Source organism: Kogia breviceps, chromosome 15 (assembly GCF_026419965.1).
Source record: "Kogia breviceps isolate mKogBre1 chromosome 15, mKogBre1 haplotype 1, whole genome shotgun sequence".
NCBI lineage: Eukaryota > Metazoa > Chordata > Mammalia > Artiodactyla > Physeteridae > Kogia > Kogia breviceps.
The window spans coordinates 77,676,547-77,697,855 of NC_081324.1; the positions used below are offsets into that span (position 1 = coordinate 77,676,547).

At 35.4% G+C, this 21,309-nt stretch overlaps 1 protein-coding gene across 3 annotated transcripts in view; it reads right to left on the bottom strand.

The window, feature by feature from the left end:
• MED13L (mediator complex subunit 13L) overlaps positions 1-21,309 on the bottom strand; it is a 628,245-nt gene that overhangs the window by 277,456 nt on the left and 329,480 nt on the right. The gene's annotated exons all lie outside the window — the stretch shown is intronic.

Sequence of the window (21,309 nt, forward strand, 5' to 3'; positions counted from 1 at the left end):
GCAGTTGCAGCACTCGGGCTCAGGAGCTGCAGCACTTGGGCTCAGTAGCTGCAGCACTCGGGCCCTAGAGCATGCGGGCTTCAGCAGTTGTGGTACACAGGCTCAGTAGTTGTGGCGCACGGGTTCAGTTGCTCCACGGCATGTGGGATCTTCCCGGACCAGGGACTGAACCCATGTCCCCTGCATTGGTAGGTGGATTCCAGGGAAGTCTCCTATCAATATATTTTTAAAAGTTGAAACTTCTGAATAGAATTAAGTTAGAAATTAACAAAATAACTCTAATGCTCCCCTCCCCCAGAAAATCTGCAAATAAATAATACTTATAAATAATGCATAGAACCACCTCATAAAAAATCACAAGGGAAACTAGAAAATATTTTGAACTGAATATGGAAAAAATATATACCAAAATATGAGGGATACAAGTCAAACAGTTCTCAAAGAGAGATCTGTAGCTTTAAATATTTATATTAGAAAGGAAGAAAGCTTCCTTTGGAAGCTAGAAAAGGTGTAAATTAAGCCAAATGTAAATTGATAGAAATGATGAAGAAAAGAAATAAATGAAATGTAAAACAGACTAACAATAGAGAAAACCAATAAAATGAAAAGCTGATTATTTTAAAAGATCAATAAAATTGACAAACTTCTCACTAGGTTAATCAAGAGAGGGAAAAAAAGACAAATTACCAACATCAGAAATGAAAGATGAGAAATTACTTCACATCATAATGACACTGTAAAGATAATGAAATTACTATAAACCATGGTATGTCAATAATTAAAACTATTTAGATTAAATGGACTAGTCCTTTGCAACAATTACCAAAGTAACACACACACAAAGATCTGAACAGCCCTGTATCTATTAAAGAAATGGAATTCATAAATTAAAATCTTCCCTCAAAGAATTCTCCAAGGCAAGATGGCTTCACTAGTAAATTCTATCAAACATCTAAGAAATAAATACCACCAGTTCTACACAAACTTTCAAAAAACTGAGGGACTACTTCCCAAATCATTTTTATGAGACCAACATTATTAAGACCAAAAACATTACAAGAGAAGAAATCTACATGCCAACATCCTTCATGAGCACAGATTTAAAAATCAGTAACAAAATATTAGCGAATCAAATCCAACAATATATAAAAATAACATACCCTCCACATGGAGTTTATCTTGGGAATTTAAGCTCAGTTGCATTAGTCTGAAAGCCCAGCAATGTAATCTGAATCAAGCTTAGTTCAAAAACCCATCAATAAAATTCCCCATATTAACAAAACAAAACCTGTGATCATATCAACAGAGAAAACATTTAACAAAATTCAACACCTAGGGCTTCCCTGCTGGCACAGTGGTTAAGAATCCGCCTGCCAATGCAGGGGACATGGGTTCGAGCCCTGGACCAGGAAGATACCACATGCAGCGAGCAACTAAACCCGTGCACCACAACTACTGAGCCTGCACCCTAGAGCCTGTGAGCCACAACTACAGAAACCCGAACACCTAGAGCCCGTGCTCCACAAAGAGAAGCCACTGCAATGAGAAGCCCGTGCACCGCAACGAAGAGTAGCCCCCGCTCGCTGCAACCAGAGAAAGCCCGTGCGCAGCAACAAAGACCCAACACAACCAAAAGCCAAAAATAAAATAAATAAATAAATTTCAACACCTATTCATGGTAAAAAGACTTAGCAAACTAGGAATTAAAGGTAACTTACTCAACCTGATTAAAGGGATATTCAAAAACCTACAGCTAATATCACAATTAATGATGAAAAATTGACCACTTTTCAACTAAGATCAGGAACAAAGCAAGGATGTACATTCTTAACACACTTCTATTCAGCTTTGTACTGTAGGTCCTAATCAATGCAATAAAGCAAGAAATAAAAGGCATACAGATTGGAAAGGAAGATAATAACATCATCTTTATTCACAGACATCATCATGTACATTTACAAAAATTAAAGGACTTCAGAAGATCTACTAAAACTAATACAGTTGACCTTCCACAACACAGGTTTGAACTGAGCAGGTCCACTTATAGGCAGATTTTTTAAAATACTACAGCACTACATGATCGGTGGTTAGTTCAATCTGTGGAGGCGGAACTGTGGGTATGTAGGGCTGACTATAAGTTATACTCGGATTTTCAACTGTGGGGAGGGTTGGTTCCCATAACCTCCATATTGTTTAAAGGTCAACTGTAATTGAGTTTAGGGAATTTACAGAGTATAAGATAAATATACAAAAGTTAATTATATTCTACATACTAGCAGTGAACAATTTAAAAATAATATTTAAAAGCAATGCCACTTATAAGAGCATTGAAAAACATGAACTACTCAGGGATAAATCTGATAACACATGTTGCAGACCTGTACACCAAAAACTATAAACAATGTTCAGAGAAATTAAAGACTTAAAGAAACGGAGAGCCAGAACATGTTTACGGCTTAGAATACCTAAAATTGTTAACTTATCAATTCTCTGCAAATTGATCTATGGATTCAACAAGATCACAATCAAATCCCTGCAGGTTGTTTTCTTTTGTTTGTTTTTTGTTTTTTTTTAACAAATTGACAGGTTGACTCCAAAACTTATATTGAAATGCAAAGTACCCAGGAGAGCAAAAACAATTTTGAAAAAGAACAAAGTTGGGAATTTACTCTGACTTTAAGATATACTGTAAGATTTCAGTAATCATGACAGTGTGGTAGTGGCAGAAGAGGCATGTAGATCAAAGGAACAGAATACAGGGAATTTCCTGGCGGAGTGGTTAGGACTCTGCACTTTCAATACAGAGGGCCCAGGTTCGATCCCTGGTAGAGGAACTGAGCCGCAAGCTGCACTACACACATACATTCAATACATTCAATTGATTTTTGACAGTGATAGGAAAAACATAGTCTTTTCAACAAATGATGCAAGAATAACTAGATATCCCACATGCAAAAAGAACTTCAATCCTTACCTCATACGACACACAAAAAACTCAAAATGGATCGCTTAATCACAGACCTAAACCTAATAATGAACACTGTGATACTTCTGGAAGAAATCATAAGAGGAAATCTTTGCTACCCTGGAATAGCAATTAGAACTCATATATAGCTGGCTGGAATGTAAAACGGTACAATCATCTTTTTAAAGTTGAGCAGTACTTTACAAAGTGAAACCTGTTGTTTCCCACATGATTCAGCAAGGGCACTCCTGGTTGTTGACAGAAATAAAAACATATGCCCCCCCCCACAAAAACCAGTATGTGAAAGTTCATAATCATTAATAAATGAATGGATAAGCAAACTGTGGTTTATCAATACAAGGGACTACAACTTAGCACTAAAAAGGAATTACCTACTTAAGAAACAATATGAAGCCAGACAAAGAAGACTATATACTATATGATTCCATTTATAAAATATTCTAGAAAAGGCAAAATGAGTCTACAGTAACAGCAGATCAGTGGTTGCCTGGAGGTGGGAGGTCGTTTCACAGACTACACGTTAGTCAAAACTCATAAAACTGTACTTGCTTAAACTGGGTAACATTTTATTGTATGTAAACTATACCTCAATAAAGATCATCAAAAATTTACGTATTAATGGAAGAATCCATGTAAAAACAAAAACTCTCAAAGAAAAAAATCTATTTTTAATATAGCCAAAGTAATCATCTTCTGTATCTCCAAGGTAACTGTGAATCTCTCTTAGAAAGATATTTTCGAAAAAATTATTTTCATGCCTAACTACATCAGAACACTGGTTAATGATTTATATTTATTAACCTTAACTAAAAGAGAACTCGTGAAATTTCTGGGAACCGAACTATTTAATGAAGTTCATTACTGAAGTTGGGATGATTTCTTACGCAACTGCAATAACAGACTATAAACACAAATTTATATTCCTTTCTCAGTATAGCAGACATTGTTGGCTGCCGACCCAAACATGAACGGCTCCTTCCTCCACAGTAACATACACTCTATACTGCTGGGGATAACAATGTGCTCACTTGAGTAACTACATTTCCCAGCCTCCCTTGAGGTTAAGCATGGCCAGATGTGTTGTAAGGAACTTCCTAGAAGTTTCCTTTAAAAGGAGGGGTGTGGCCTTCCTACATTTCCTCCGCCTTCTATCTAGAATGTCACCATGATGATTATAGAGTTTGAGCAGCCATCCTGGACAATATGCTACTTGTGATAAACTACAGATGATGGAATAATAAGAAAGAACGAACCTGGGTCCCTTGATGACTGAGAAGTAACGAAACCAGTTCTGAAATGCTGCCTCCAGCTTGCGTGTATGCAAAAAAGAAATTTCTATCTTGTTTAAGCTATTTGTCTACTTTTTAATAAGCACATGATTATGTTACCATAATAAATAATTTCTGATGAGCATTTCAGCAACTGACTTTTTATTTTTAAAAAACTAAAAGACTTTTAGTGAGGTGATGAATTTTTTTGAGACTATTACCGAGGTTTTTATCTTGCCCCAGTCATTGATCAGTATAAACTATCTTAAATCATTTTCCATCTGGTTTCTCTATTTGGAATAAAGTAGTCTAGGAGAGAAAAATCTGCCTATCTTTGGGAAGAAATTTTAAGCTGCCTTATTACTCCATTAATCTGATGAAACTTTTTAAAAATGTAAACTGTATTATCACTCCATTAATCTCAGGCAAATCTATATGCTCCAGTGATTTCTACCTTCATGCTTATGCTAAATTATATGGTCTACATGGTTAATTTTTAAAAGGCTCAGAAAGGAAAGAGACCAATAATGTTTGGAATAGTTAGGAGGAGCTTCACAGAAGCTCTAAAGGATTTAGACAAGAAAAGAAAGAGTACACAATACAATGCACTGGTTAAGCGTTCGGGCTCTGAAGTCAGTGACTGGGCTCCATCACTTGCTGGCTGTGTGACCTAGGGCAAGTTACTTTAAACTCTTGCTTCAGTTTTCTTATCTGAAAAATGGGAACAGTAGTTTCTATCTCATCAGGATCTTGATGAGAAAATTTATGTAGCTGGCAAGCAGTTAAGCAATTCAGGCATTCAGTAAGCACTCTTAGAAAGGGCAAAATCTCTGAGATGAGAATGTGTATAACATGTAAAGATCTGACTTGAAATAAAGATTCTTGTTAGTGAATGGTTGGAAATTTAAAAAAGAAAAAGAAAACAAAAGGCTTTTTAGAGATTAAATGCTTTTGAAAAATAAAACTCACAAAATATGTATGCCCGTTTGTATGAAAAGATGCTCATAACCTCATTAGGAATAAAAAACCTGAAAATTTTAATACTGAGATTACTTTTGCTCAGAGTATAAAAAATTAAAATGATTAAGTTTCACAATAGGTGAGGATAGAAGAATTGGGCATTTATGTATTGCCCAAAGAAATGTAAACTGACACATCTTTTCAAGGAATTTATGGTTATAACTATCAAAATGCGTAACTCTACTGTAACAGAAAAAACTGAATCTTAATGTTTCTCACAGTTGATGGTTAAATAAACAATAGTACATCCCATCCTGTGAAACAGGATACAACTGTTTAAAAATAATAATAAAAAAGAGTGAAGTATATCTAAATTTACTGACTTGAAAATATTTTGAGACTGATTTTATGACTAATATTTTTAAATGCTAAGCAGAAAAAGCATGTTGCAGGAAACGTTGGAGAATTAGCCCCTACCTGTAATTTTTTTAACTACAAATATGTCCATCATCAATATGCATATGTAATATGCACAAACTGTGGTGGAAGAGTGAATTATAATTGCACATTGTTGGAACACAATATTAAACCAAAAAAGCAAGCTGCAGAGGAATATAGTTCATTTATAAAAAGTTCCATGGGGCTTCCCTGGTGGCGCAGTGGTTGAGAGTCCGCCTGCCGATGCAGGGGACGTGGGTTCGTGCCCCGGTCCAGGAAGATCCCACATGCCGCGGAGCCGCTGGGCCCGTGAGCCATGACCGCTGAGCCTGCGCGTCCGGAGCCTGTGCTCAGCAACGGGAGAGGCCGCAGCAGTGAGAGGCCCGCGTATCGCAAACAAACAAACAAACAAAAAGTTCCAAAAACCAAAATTATATATATACATACACACATGATTAAAACCTTTTTTAAAAAATAGAAGATGATAGGGCTTCCCTGGTAGCGCAGTGGTTGAGAATCCGCCTGCCGATGCAGGGGACACGGGTTCGTGCCCCGGTCCGGGAAGATCCCACATGCCGCGGAGTGGCTGGGCCCGTGAGCCATGGCCACTGAGCCTGCGCGTCCGGAGCCTGTGCTCCGCGCAACAGGAGAGGCCGCAACAGTGAGAGGCCCGCGTACCACAAAAAAAAAAAAAAAATGATGATAAACATAAAATCCAGAATAGTTACCTCTGAAAGGAGAGGAAAGAGAATGGAAAGGAAAGCTATCATAAGGACTTCACAAACACTAAAATGTTCTTTTTCTTACTCTGAGTATTAGGTACATGGGTGTTCACTGTATCATGATCGTTTCTACCTTATGATTTATACACACTATTATCTAATGAAAACAATTTTGAAACTGCATTGTATAGGCACACAAATATATATTTTTTTAAAAATATATAATGATAAAAATTAAATTACCAGTAGTTACCTCTATATGTGGGAGGGGAACCTTCATGTTTTATGTCAGATCCTCCAATATTAACAATATTGGATTATTAAATTATAAATTATAAAATTAAATTTATAAAGTACTTTTCTCTTAAAAATTATAATTATGAAAATGGTAACCACATGGAAAATACGTTAGGCATACAGCTGAATAAAGAACTATACCCTGTGATTACATCTACTTACCAAAAAATGTGCACATTAACAGGAAGAGCTGGAATTTATATCATCTAATGGAGTGCCTGGATTATGTGTAATTTTTTTATATGTAGTTTTAATTTCTTGGAAGTTTTATTTCTTGGAAATATTTTGTTTTTCATTAGTATGACCTCACTTGGAGAGAAATTAAAGAAAAATGACAACTGCAAGAAAGCCAACTCTCCACCTTCAGGGTAGCCAAGTGAAAAATCTACCCACATGGGAAGGCTGAATGAATTACAGCCAATTGACAATGGATAGCACATGCTGTGCCAGTAAGTGCACTCAAAACAACTGGAGAGGATCCCCACCACAGCAAGGAGATTACATCAAAAGGTTCTGAAGTGCATATGTACATTTTAGCGCTTAACTGAGAACTGGTGCTGCCAAGTAAATGTGCAGCGGTGTAGGGAAGGCTCCAGAGCAGAGGGAGTCCAGGAACGTGCTGAAAAAGGAAAGGGGTATGGAAGGATGGGCAGAGAGGGAGAGAGAAAGGGAAAAGTTTTCCCAATATGAGAGGCAGAAATCTGATACGGCATAACAATTACACTCTCAGTATCTATAAAAATATTGTCCAATCAGAAAGCTAATTGCTGAGTGAACAGAGAATAGAATGATAGGAATGAAAATTTAAAGGAACCCAAAATGAGAATGAAGAATAGCACCAAAGATACACACTGTTTTGTGGTCTTTACAAATGTCCTCTCTATTCTATCCACTATGCCAATTCCTAAAAACCGGCAATTTACACAAAGGCAAGAAGAAAAATAGGGGTAAAAGTCTATTTCATCCTACCAAAAATATCACTAATAGGAAATTGATAGAAAGAAACCTTTAAATAAAAAAACTAAGTGAAAATAACTCAAAACAGATTTACAGAGGGAGAATGTAATCTGTTTTCTGAGCTTACCACTTTTTTTTTTTTTTTTGGTTTAATTCAACGTCTTTATTATTACAAGGGAATATACAGTGGAGAGTTGTTCTGACCTCTACTGCATCCCTTATGAGCCGGTAGTCAGCTGTTGGTCTCTACATTGTGTTTCTGAGGCTCAACCATGATGTTGTGAGCTTACCACTATTAAAAGCAGAGCCTGTATGGAACAAACGCTGATAGAGCCAACTGCTGTTAGGGCACGCCCTCTATTTTCTTTCTTTCTATCAGAGTTTCTCCATGCCCATTTCTGATAATCAAAAATTCAAGAGCTTTTCCCCTACCAAAATATTCTTGATTCCCACCTACAACCACCACCACTCACAACCCACACCTCTCCACCTACCCCACCAGTCTTGCCTTCTCCTTTCTTCCCCAACTTTTTAATCCACCCCTCCTTTCTCAAAAATCTTATTCTCAATTTAGGAAAAAAATCTTGTTCCCACTGCCTCAAACCTTTTCTGAAAATAGGCAGATTACCTAGGCTAATGTTTGTTTTTACTTTCTTTTCACTATCTCTTGTCTTTCTGCCCCCAGCTCTTGTCCGTAGTTAATTTTTGAGTTCCACAGGCTTAATTTAACAGCAAGAACCCAGGCTCAGTGAATACTTTCATATATGCCTGTAATCAAAGCGCAGGTCTTCTGCTAACAACTACAGCTCATGGATGTTGCCAACAGTTCTTCTTTGCTTTGTATAAATGAGAATGCAAATGCTATAAAACCAAGAATATCTGTTTGCCATTTGATTCCTCTCCTATGACACACAATATTGGTCACCAAGTCCTGTCAAATTCTACCTCCAATACTACTTGAACCCATTTCTTTCTCTCTATTCCTACTGGCCCTGCATAATTTCTCAGATCTAGACTATTCTAAGAGCCTTCTCTCTGCCTTTGGTTTCTCCACTATTACAATCAATACTACACAGAGCCCACGTCGGTTTTCTCTCTGAAATATAAATCTGATAAGGTCATTACCCTCCTCAAAAGCCTTCAGGCGTTCCCCTGTGCGTACAGAATAAACCTCCAGCTCCTTCATGTCATCCAATCTGGCGTCAAACATCACCTTTCAGGCTTGTCTCCTATCTATTAAAAGACTAAGCATTAAATAAAAATAAGTGAATTTAATAAAAGAATAATTTCCAAGGATATCTTGAAATATTGTATGACTTATTAATGTATTATTTATGTAATTATTTAGGTAACTGATAGATTTATTCATCTCAACCATATACTACTACCTCCAAACTCAAACTTTTACAAAACAGCTAAATAAAGTTCTATCCACCTAATGTATTAAAACTGGATTGAGCTGTTTCTATTTTCAATTCTAATATTAAAATGTAAGGTAGATCACAAGAATTTTAAATCAATAGCTATTTTCTAAAATGAAAGTTAACATATATGCCAAATTTCTCACAGTTTTCTGGAATTGTTAAAGTCAGCTCTTGGAGTTCTTAACAGGGCATCACATCTACCATATGAGAAAGTTTGACAACAAAATCAAAGTTACTGTAGGAGATAAGCACCTACCTTAGTGAATCCCATTTGTTTTCCATCTAGACTATTCCTTGAGTTTACCATATAAACTACCAAACCAGACTACTCATCCTAACACAGTCATTAGAAAAGTTTCCTAAGAACAAGTAAATACTTCTTTTTCAAATCAAATTTATAAAATTTACTAAAGAAGACAGTTTATTAGCTTACACATATCTAAGTATGGGTTCTCATGAGAATCATTCTGTTTAATTAAATGTTATAGGATCTTGCAGACAGACTCAAGAATAGCACCACCTGTCTGGGTTACATAGCACAGTTTCACCATGATATCACCAAACAGCGACAAAATATTATTTTCATACATATCTCAAGTAATTTACAGACAACTAAAGAATTTAGTCATTTGGGATCACGACACTTGATTCAATCCATGCAGATGATTATACTCTGTACACTCTGTATGTAAACCAATACACTTTGAAAAATGTTTTTAGTAACTTAGACTTTAGGATTTATATTTCAGAAGGTAAATATTTATGGGTTTTAGTAGCTATGATGTAGATTTATGCTCTGGTATAAATTCTAAATGTTAGACTGTTCATGTGTTAAATAAATCTGTACAATTTAAAAGTGCCTATTATTTATTTAGCATAATTATCATTTAAGTAAATTTTCCTAAAATATCTATAGCTCTAGGATTATACTGCCACACTTTCTGACAGGATTTCAATTCACATTTTTTAATGTGAAAAGTATTTTAAAAAGAGAAGGAATTATAAATAAAATCATCTGTGTAACATGAAAACCATTATTGAGAAAAATCTCATTGAATTCAAAAGTAGAAAACAATACTTGCCACTGCAACTCAATCTAAATAATACACGTATGCCTGCTATAGGTAAAACATCCTCTGCACCTCCCCTAACACTGAATATTAAGGCAGACCATGAGAAATTAAAATCCTAAATACGTATGTGTGCTAATCTTCGCCTGTGGAAGAAGCTGCTGAAAGAACGTGTATGGGACACTGGATGACTTCCTAGGCAGTCTCAAATGAGTAAAGCAATGTTAAGTGGGAAAAGGTAAGTACTTTGGTCTCAAAGACCAAACTTTCTGTTAAAATCTTAAGAAATTATCTCAATTTATTTATCCCAAGGCTCTTCTTTTTAATTACTTCAGTCTAGCCAAAAATGAACCTCAGGATGATATCTAACGTTTGCTAGACAGACAGAGACAGGGCACAACTTACAATTCTATTCCCCCTCTTATGATAATTTGCTTTGATCCCCAGAAAGCAAAAATGCCACCCCCGCTTAATCTGTCCCAATATCTAGTCTTACCAATCAATGGGCCACTACATCTACCTCCACTGAAACTGTACTGAAACAAAGCACACTGAAGCACTAGACAAAGAACCTGGGAGGCAACCGTACACGCAAGGCTGGAACCCTTGGCACACATGCATAATGTATACATGCCAACAGAGTTAGCGGTTGAACTGCCCACCCCGCAGAGTTGAAAATCCACACGTAACTTTACAGTCAGCCCTCCTTATCCACAAACTCAATCAACTGCAGATCGCATAGTACTGTAGTATTTATTTATTGAAATAAACCCGAGTATAAATGGACCCATGCAGTTCAAACCCATGTTGTTCAAGGGTCAACTGTATATCCAAAAGTAGAGTTCTTCCCAGGATTTTTGCTCATCACCCATAAGACCCCCATCAGAAGGCACTAAATTGCTGACTTAAGCAACAATTTAGAGCACAAAGCAGAACTAAGAGAAGAGAGAAGAAAAGACACTGACCAAAGAAGTATACCCTAAAATTTATAAGATTTTCTGGGGTGGCTGACTAAACTGTCTCTAAAAGAAATTCCATAGCAAAAAGACCAAAAAAATATTACAGACAATGGCACCAATATCTGATTCATTTCAAGGGGGCTTATTTTGAAAAAGGCTTCTCATTTGGACAGATGTGTACCTGTTCTGGTGTGACTAGCTCAAAATCAGTTTCGTAACTGTGAAGTGTACAACTGAAGGAGGTGACATTTGACCTACTTAAAACAACCATTAAAGGAAAATAAAAACAAAAATGGTTAATAGTAACAAGCATATCAAGTAAAATGCATATTTTTTAGCTAAAAAAAATTTTGTAAGTGTTTATTCATGCTCCAGCTCAATATCTTTAATCTGTGAATTTAAAAAGCAGTCAAGCTACAACTGAGATTGTCCACACTTATTCATTTCTTATATGCTCACATCTTTTCTCACAGGTGTCTTGCTCTTTTCCAGTGCTAACCCCATCACCTGGGTTCCTAATACCATTTCCAGCCAGATTGTTTCATCAATTATCAACTTTTCTTATATCTTTCATCTTTCTTTCCATCTCTGCACTACTGTTGCTACTAATGTATAAACACAAATGAGGCTCTTGCCTTCTGAAAAATTTCCTTCATCTACCTTTCAATCTCTTACCTTCCCCACTCCCACATCACTGCTTGCCTCACATCAACCTCCTTCAACTGAAAAGTGTACCATTCATTCATTATGCAAGCCACTGTAATCCAGATTCTACCCTCAAGAATCATATGTAATGATTTCAATTAAGTACCAAGCTGCCCAAACAGCAAACTTCCTCATCTTTCACCCCTACCTCTCCCCTTCAAGGTCCACCACAGTTGTCTTTGAAAATTATGATTATTCTTTTTTTTTAATTTTTAAGTCAGATAAAACAAATTATATTGCCTACTGAAAGCACATTAACATATATATTCATGACTTAAATGTCTAGGCTTCATGAGAAGTAATTCTGGATTAAAATCTAATTTGTTTTAAATGAACAAAATTTTTTAAATGATAGGTTAACACAGTTCAACAATTCCAATTTGTCTATGTAAGAGAGCAATCCTAGAAAAGCTTTTAAACATATTAGTAAATGTAATACCATTTAACACACTTGTTTTTCCTCAATTCATTTCTCATAATAGTTTCTATATTGTCTTGGATTATCTCCCGCTTTTAGTTTCATATTCCATCTGCTCATTTAAGTTTCACGTCTGTCCAGTTTCTGAAATATTTGTCACTTTAGTCATTAGCATTTTGTGTAATATAGCACTGTTTTTTTTAAAGTTCAGAACCGAATTATTTTAGAAAACTGATTATTTTAACATCACCATTTCTTAACCTATATCAGCCTGCCCACACTTCAAATTTTCTACCTAACAAAAACCAGATTTCAATACGTTTTTGTACTGTTTTTTAAAAGGAAACCAAGAAGCAAGACCATAAATTAGAAGTGCTCTCCTATATACCACTTCAGGAAATATTCTCAAGGACAGACCCAGAGCTGTCAACTGAGCTTCCAAAGAATATCCTTTGCATTCCCCTCTAGCAAGCCATATCCATCCATTCCTTCAAGATCCAGTTTAAAACTCCCCTTCTGAGTTTTTGTGGCTGAGTTACTATGCTATCTGTCCATGCTGCTTTCCCTCTGCACTTACCATCTACAATCTTAGAAACTAAATAGTATATGTAGGTCTTTATCCTACATATCAGACCCTTAGCCCTTTTGTAAGCCCAAGCCTGATTTCAATCATTTCTGATGTATATACATGACTGGAAAATGAATATATATTGTCCTAAATTTCTCAAGCATAACATACCAAAAAAATTAATATCTAAATACTAATTTACTGGTTACACCATCCAGTGTCACCCCCAATTCCCTTTTCACTTCACTGAGGCTCGTTAAGTCCTCATTTACCACACAAAATAGCAAGTAGAAAGTTTTTCTCTAGGGGTGAGTGAAAGAGGAAAGAAGGGAAGAGCTAAAGGGCAAAGAAATACAAAATCTTTTCCTGATCACATCACAGAACCTATCACTATTCCCTACATTTTAATAAAAGTATATCAGTAAAGAGCAAGCAGCAGAGCAGCGGATACCTTCAGGTAGGGATGGGAAAACTGGCTTCAATCCTTGCTCCAAAACTGCTGTTCTTCCCATTGGGAAGGAAGCACCCTCACCTCTCAACACCCTCTTCAATCCTCTCGTTCAGACAGCAATCCTCTCCTAGGCCTTGAAGTGGGCCTCGAGTCTGGGTCATCCTCACTGCCACTGCCTGCAGCATCTAAGATGGGTTTTTGGGAGTGCCTGCTCTGACTGCCAGCAAACTACTCAGAGGAAAGGACTCCTTATATCCTAAACTTGCGCACAAAAAGGCTCCCATAAATAGCATTCGAGTTCTATAACACAAGTACTTAAGTACAATAGGCAAACCATCATTTTTAGCAACAGAATTAAGGATAGGTTTTTATGTGAAAGCAAACTTACATACAAATTAACTTTTTCTGATATTTAGAATGCTGAAAACCACCTACATGTAAAATTCTACACTTTGTTTAAAAACTTAGGACACTATTCATATTCGACATGACTAAGACAAAAACTACAGATGGGCGAGGGGCTTTCCTTCCTTCAACAAAGTCTAAACAATATTTTTAGATGTTGCCACATTATTAAATGCAAAATAGAAACTGTCTGGTAGCTGAGGATATATACTGTGTTCAAAACAAAGTAAGGGTTGTGACATGTGTGTCAAACTAAAACATGACTTAGTCTTTTTAAGAAAAAGATATTTATTAAGTACTATTTCTGACATTCCGGAGACAACTCTCAAAATGTTAATAGAACTGCTATTTAAAGTTCAAAGAGCACTCCAGAGCTGCCAAGGAATTAATAGCTTAAACTACTAAATAAGAGCCACGGTTCAATCTCCAGTCTCAGCCAGTCAGAGCTCAGGGTTGGTACAGCAGAATCACCTAACTTATTAAAGACACCACACAACTGAGAATCATATAAACAAGTGAAAAGTTGTTAACATCTAAAGATGGATTATTTACGAAGAAAAACACAATAATTTAATCTGCTCCCGCCAAAAAAGCACAAATACAATATAGCTGCCGTACTTAAAACAAGTAATTTTGCCATTCCAACTTCCAGGTTAACTGCGTAGGGCTACTCTATAACTTCAGTTGTAATTTGCCAGAAGTCTCTTCCTATTAAAAAACATTATCTAGTCAAACAAAATACTTTTTTTAAAATATACTCAAAGTGATTTTTCACACCTCCTGACCTCCATATTTCCTTCAAGTTTATAGGAGGAACTGAGGCACAAAACCATTATGCAAGCAACCAGATCTAGTCACTAGTAGGAAAAAAAAAAAAAGTTTGAATACCACTCAACTTTCCCTATTACCAACCGGTTTACTACCCATTTCATGCAAAGTAATCTTACAACTGAAGGTTGAGCAAAAGCCCTCTTATATGGCTTAGAGAATGGAAATGAAGGAATTCTGGATCAAGCCCCAAACAAAATCTCCAACAGGTTCCGAAATCTATAGGTTGCCTACCACATTAGACAAAACCTAAATACTAACTGAATTCCTATTCCTTTGAGGTTATTATAAGCATGTCTCCCTTGATCAGCTGGAATTCTCTTTAATAAAGATTTTCTAGAACTCATCTAAAATATTACCAATCCACAGTACATACAGCCTAGATAATGTATATTCAGAACACAGAGCTAAACAGCTAAATAAATTTTTAAAATAGTAATAAATAACATATTGTGTTCAGGACCTAAATGGGCAATGAGAACTCCCTTAGGGAACAAGGTGGCAAAGAGAATAGTTGTCCAGTCATTCGTTTATTTAACAGAGTTAATTAGCACTTAACTGTGAAGAGAATGAAAAGATGACTTAGGGTCATAGCCCTACTGAAGCTCATATGATTATGAGAGGTAGAGAGAAGGAGGTACACCGAAGGAGCAAGAGTGACAAGTTCTATCTGTGGGAGTCTAGGAAATCTTCACAGAGGAGGTGACATTTGACCTCCTTAAAAGATGAGTAGGATTGTGCCAGACATATACACGTGCAAAAAAACTAGGAGGTGGTTCCTGAGTTGGATGTACGTTCTTCCTCATTTCTCTTTAGGACATTAACATTCAATCATGAGAATTACCAACACAAAATGTTTTTTCACACCAATTATACTTTTGAATACCTTATTACCTCTCAAATTAAGCGCAGATGGACTGTGGAACTATATGAGGAAGCTTTATGTGTCTTATGCAAAAATACTTCCTCAGAAATGTATCAATGATCTTGGGGTGGAGGGGGAATCACAGTTTTCATGCAATTTAATACCTTTTAGATGATCAATCTTTAAAATTTCCACTCAATATTATAAAGAATTCTATACACAATTACATATTTTATTTGAAACAAATCATTTCAAATTTAATTTTAATATCAAATGTCTTAAGTATATCCATTAAAGTAGTGACAATACAAATTAAGAATTATTCCAGTAAAGAAACCTAGTGAAGACTGAGAAAAAAATATTTACCTGCAAATCTACCTAATTCTCTTTATCTTCCCCTTTTCATTTTTTTAAGTTACAAATGTAAACAATGTAAAATAAAGGTACAAATGAAATTTTAAAATAATTAACTCAGGAGGTTCCTTTAACAGTAATGGAATTTCACTGTACTGGAAAAAGTACAAAATGCAGAAAGCTGTCAACCAAGGCTCTGTGCTATTTCACAGTAGTAGAAATACGGTTTTAATAAGTTCCTACCGCAATTCATCTGGAATGAGAAAATAAACACTCAGAAATATACATAATAAACTATAGAGTATGAAAATGCCAGTGACATAAATGTTCTCCCTTGGACACCATTGATTCTTCTAATTCTCACCTAGAAATTAATGAAAAAAAAAAACTTCATCTTTCTTGACTAGAATCCAAATGCACTCTAAGAGACATTTTATCAGCTTAAAAAAGGAAAACAACTCTACTCCAACAAACATAACTAAAACATGCTAATATAAATGCACTTTACAGGAGTTCCTAAAAGAAAACTATGATAGCCAATTTATGAGGACAGAATCCAACGATTTCAAAAATTAAGTAACAAAACACTCTAGTAGGATGGGGAGCTACCTCTGAAATAAACACCAACCATAACATTTTAAAAGCATTTAAAACTATTATTGTATCAGCTAAAGCAAAGATAGAAAACTATACTGATGGACATAAGTGACTTTATACTAAACAAAAATTGGGCAAACATATATATTTCATTCATGCAAATGAATGTGAATTTACAATTCCTCATTTATGTTAATATTTACCAAGATTAATAGAATATCATCTCCCCTATGTAATGAAGTGAATTCCCCCAACAGAACAAAGCTAACACCTTCAAATCTTTCGAATAAACAATGAAAGCTTATACTATAAAAGGAAATTATCTGAACAGGATCAGAAAGTTGTTAAATGATTCAAGTGGGAAGAAAAGTCCGAAATTCCAACACACATTACAAATATTGATTCATTAACTCCAAATCTCTAAGCAAGTCCTATGAAACAAATGTGGGTGCAAATTTTTTTTTTTTTAACTATTCCCACAGCCCATTTTTAGGCTATCTACCTAATTACCTCACTTTGCAACGCATTAAATGTAATGTCTCGAAATTGCAATGTATATACAATGACAATATAGGAATTCTGGTGGCTACAACACACACAGTTTGTAAAGCAGATTAGCACACAATACATTTTAAATAATTGACACTAAAAGAAATGTCACAGAAATCCTTTTTCTCCATTTCTAATAAATGGCTGCAATGCACAGCTCAGTAATAATACCTAATATTCAACCATATTACTAATTCTTATAAACTTTGTCTAATCTCTCTCACTAGCTAACTTCTGTGAAATTACTACATCACCCACTTTCAGAAAAAACAACAACAAATCAGTACCTTCTACTACTATTTCAGAGAAGGAGATTATTATTTTCTTCTACTGAAAATAAGTCAAACCATTCAGAAAACTATCTAGTCTGCGAATTCCCTGGCGGTCCAGTGGTGAGGACTCTGCCAGGGCACAGGTCCGACCCCTGTTCAGGGAACTAAGATCCCGCAAGCCAGGCGGCATGGCCAAAATAAAGAAAAATATCTAGTCTACCTTTGAATCAAACTTTGAGGAACAGCTGAATTAACTGTTCATTAAAAAAAATCCACATAAACAATCTTATTACTATTTACACTGAATTTCACCTCAATTTTAAATAATTTAACAAATATAACTATAGAATATGCTTATCTTTTGCAAATATATGATATAGAAAACAGTATAAACTGGTGACAGTATCTTTCTTATTAATCTCAAGAGCAGAGGAGACCTTTGAAAGTGTTTGATGAATACAATTAACTCACAATTAACTAGGCTAAATTAGCCAGTGAACAAAAAAGATGAATCAGTCTTTCCAAACCTAATTAATATAATCCACTACTATAACTTAATGTTAATTAAAAGAATGCCTTAAGAGATTTTTTCTCCAAATACCTAACACAATCATGAAAAAAAAATGCCAAAATATTCCAAAGAAAGTGCTAAACTACATAAGCACCTGGCATAAACTCAACACTCATTGTCCTAAGGCACCCCCTCTGCCTTTATTCTCACAAAGAAACAGCCACAACCTAACTTCCTCTCAGTGAGCACTTCAAGCAATAACACAGACATATTTTGCAGCATACAAGTCTTAGGTACATTATTGTCTCTTTAAAATTATGAACTCATCACACGTACAAATGGCTCTTTAAAACGGTCCAGTAAACTGCTACACTATGCCTTAAATTGCTGTCTATTATGTACTTAAAAATATTTACTAGCAATTGGAGGTTAATATGGCAATTATTACTGGGTAGCTATTATTACTATTAAAAATATATAAATACTGCAACACCATGTGCTACTAACAACAAAACACTAAACAGAAAACATACATTAGCAAATTATAAACATTTTCATTCAACAAAATGAACCATCACGAAAAAAAGATACTTTATGTATAAATACTAAAATTGGAAATTGGGATGAAAAAATACCCTGTATATTTACTGGCACTTGAGAAGATTAATCATTCCTTCTTCCTCATTTTCAATTGATAGTCCTCCCCATCTGGTTCTAACTCAAAAGAATAGATCTCAAAGTTTCTACATTTACAACTTTCTTCCTTCTCTGCAAAAAATAGAATAAATCTCTTCAGAAAAAAGAAAGCAGGTCAACAACAGATTACCTTAAAATCTTCAAATATAGAATGAATGGTCCTTAATAGGAATTATGTACTAATGTGTGTTTCAATTGAGGAAGGAAGAATGATACCATCCCCCAACTACCCCATAGTCAGGAAGATGCTAAGCAAATAAAACAACATGAATGTGCAGCACACATAACTAAGAATTAGACTGCTGTTGTGTCAAACAGTATATACTTAAATCTAGTTAAAGGACACAAAATCGCTTTTCTCCATATCACCTCAATTGAGAAACAAAAGTAAAGAAACAAAACTAAAGATATACTTACATCTGGAAATTATAATATGTCTTTCCACAAGGGTGAGTTGACATACCATAGGGTGCACTGGTATACCTTCCAAAAGGGCAGATTTAACACACTTAACTGAATTATAACTGAGTGAATATATAACAAGAGTCTCCCGGAAATGTGATGGACAGCATGAGAAAACAGTTTTGAGTCACAAAGAAACAGCCAGGCATGCAGTAGCTACAAATTTCACAACTGTTAAGAAACACATACAATGACCCATATCATATATACACAACGGCATCTTTCACACGTTAGGAAAAGGGGGCAGGGGGTGACAAAGAATTTAGGAAATGTGATGCCATGCAGCAGAAATATCAGAAAGCAAAATAAGAACTGACAAAAACCTTAAGGCATCTGACTGCACAAATCAACTTTTGCTAAGCCATATGAACAACTCAAGGTAACAAAAAGTGGGTGGATCATTACTGTGTTACAGAACTTTATAATCTCTAGCTTACATTTCAATCTACATTAATATGAGCATCTAGGTAAATTCTCTATAAGCAATACTTTTCTCTGCTCAAAAAAACTGCAGGCCAAAAAGAAAAATACATGCCATTATAAAGCACCAAGAGTTCTTATAATACATGCTTTATTTTGAACGGGTAATGATTTTATCTCCTTTGGAATTATTCTATACAATGTACTTCAGGCAACATATTTTTGATATTCCAGGTTGCTGCTATATCTAATTTACAAGAAAATGCTCAATTTGGAATGAGAAAAATTTACAATATCAGCAGTTCTTTAACCGATTCGTAATTTTTTTAATTAGCACCAATCCACCCTCCACCTCAAAAGAGAATGTAGACATTCTATATAGTCCTTTAAAAAAAAAAAAATCAACCCATGAATTTCTGCATTTCAAAGTTGCTACCTAAAGAGCAATTCTGGGTTTTTTTCTAAAAAAAGTATATTCAAAAATCAATTCCTGGTTTAAAAAGGTTTAGGAGAGAAATACCCAAAGCACAAACCTTTAGCCAGTCATAAAGCACAGAATCCGCTCCCACAAATTGTTTCTACAAAAGAATCTTAAACATCTTATCTCTATCAACATTATCATCCTTACTTAAGCTTTAAAAAAGAAAAGAAAAGAAAAAGAAAAATGGTAGAAGAAATGATATATACTAAACACTGGCTACACATGGATTTTCATTTGTCTACAAAACGTACTGTATATAAATTAGTCACATATATACAAGCCATTACCAGTCAGCATGATATATGGTAATTTGGGGGATCTCTCCTCACTATTATTGGTCTACTTGGTTATTTTAATTCCCAGATAAAGTGTCAACGTGGTCACCAGCCGCCAAGCAAAAACCTTTTAAATACCCCTTAATCAATATGTTTGCTAATCTATGGAAGTCCCTGAATCTGACTAATACTAAATGACAGACTGAGAGAAGAAAACAGGAGGCAAAATGAGTTTTATTCCCATATATCAAAAGATCAAGGGAAAAGTATCACAGTACGGAGAGTAAGAATCGCAACTTATAATTGAATTTTAAGATTAAATATCCGAATAAAAATGTTGGGAAAAAAAAATGACCTGATCCTAGTACAAAGCACAGATACTATGTCACTCCGTCTTTGTAGGTAAAAATCACATTTTGACTTTTTTTATCTGCATAATGAAATATATTTAATAAAATAAAGCTTCCATTTGAAAAGTTGGCAAGAATTTGTATTTCTCCACTAGTCTCAAAGAAAAAAAAAAATCTATGCTACCCATAATTAAATGTAACTAATTACAATTTGAACACTAAATTATATATCCAGTGTAAACAAGGATTAAGAGGAAATAAAGCTCTATCTACAGCAGAGGTTACAGAAAACAATTTCCAAAATGCATGTTTCCCAAAGGCAGTCCCCCCAAAAGGGTACACAACTTAAACTAAGTTGGGTTTTTTCAAGCCTAAATTAAACCGTTCAGCCAATTTTCCAATTATATTCTACGCTTGAAACATAATTGCCCTACATCTGTTTACAAATCTTTGCTCAATATTTAAACAAATTCGTAGTCTCCCGGGCACATAGCTCTACATACAGTAACTCATGCACAAAGCACATATTTAAAGACCACGCACTGCAATTATTAGCCTAAACGCCAGGTTTAACAACGTGAATGTTTTCAGAGCTAGGTAATACGACCCAATAAAAAGCAAAGATGGCATTTACCACCAAACGTCACTGCCACCGCCAGGAAAGAGTTGCTGGAGCCCTATACATTTTTAATTTCGATGAACCTAGACGGCATCGTCGGGTGCCAGGCTTCCAGGAGAACAATTGACACCCTAACTGCTTCAAGATTAAGGCAGGCGATTCAAATCCGAAGGAAAAGTTGTCAATTATCAGAGACAGCGCGAGAGAGAGGCGAAAGCAGATAAAAGCGATGTTATCAAACCGCCCAGCTTGTTGCTTTTGTGTGTGTGTGTGGATTCGTTGTTAGGAGAGAGAAAACAGTTTTTAAAAGACACAGGAGGAGAGAAAGAAGAAAAAGCTTTCTCCACCTTCCGTCGGCTCGGTGCAATGGCTTTACGGTTCTCCAGCGTAGTAAGCCCCGAG